The 618-nt window shown below is 44.2% G+C and overlaps 1 non-coding gene across 1 annotated transcript; it reads right to left on the reverse strand.

The window, feature by feature from the left end:
* Positions 1-511: 511 nt before the first annotated feature.
* On the reverse strand, positions 512-618 carry LOC131621126 (small nucleolar RNA R71). The gene has a single exon (XR_009289456.1). It is a non-coding gene; the product is annotated as a small nucleolar RNA R71 (small nucleolar RNA).

The raw sequence follows: 618 nt of genomic DNA on the forward strand, positions 1-618 counted from the left end.
ACAACGAATTAACGAGATCGAACGTTTCATTAACGTCAAACGTCAAGCTCGCAATCTTCCCGAAGTAGCAGAAATTCCAATTAATCAGGAATTGACTCTTACTGATCAAATCAATCAAATCATCCCGAAGTTAGAGATGGCTGCTATTCGTCCTCTTAGAGACTATGTCGCTCCTTCGCGCGCTGAACCGCATTCAAGTATCGCACCACCTGCGATTGAGGCAAACAATTTCGAACTGAAACCTTCGCTGGTCCAAGCTGTTCAACAGAATCAATTCTCTGGAAGCCCAGTAGACGACCCCAATCTCCATTTATCCGTGTTCGTGCAATACGCCGACACTATCAAAGCCAACAACGTTAGTTCCGAAGCTATTCGATTACACCTTTTTCCTTTCTCCTTGAGAGATAGAGCTAGAGCGTGGCTTCAATCCCTGCCTTCCAATTCCATAACTACGTGGGACAAATTGAAGAGAGTATTCTTAGCGAGATACTTTCCGCCTAGCAAAACTGCTATGCTTAGAGGTCAAATCAACGGATTTACCCAGAAAGATAACGAATCACTCTTCGAAGCTTGGGAACGTTACAAGGACATGCTTAGAATATGCCCTCATCATGGACT

Source organism: Vicia villosa, linkage group LG7, assembly GCF_029867415.1.
Source record: "Vicia villosa cultivar HV-30 ecotype Madison, WI linkage group LG7, Vvil1.0, whole genome shotgun sequence".
Lineage (NCBI taxonomy): Eukaryota > Viridiplantae > Streptophyta > Magnoliopsida > Fabales > Fabaceae > Vicia > Vicia villosa.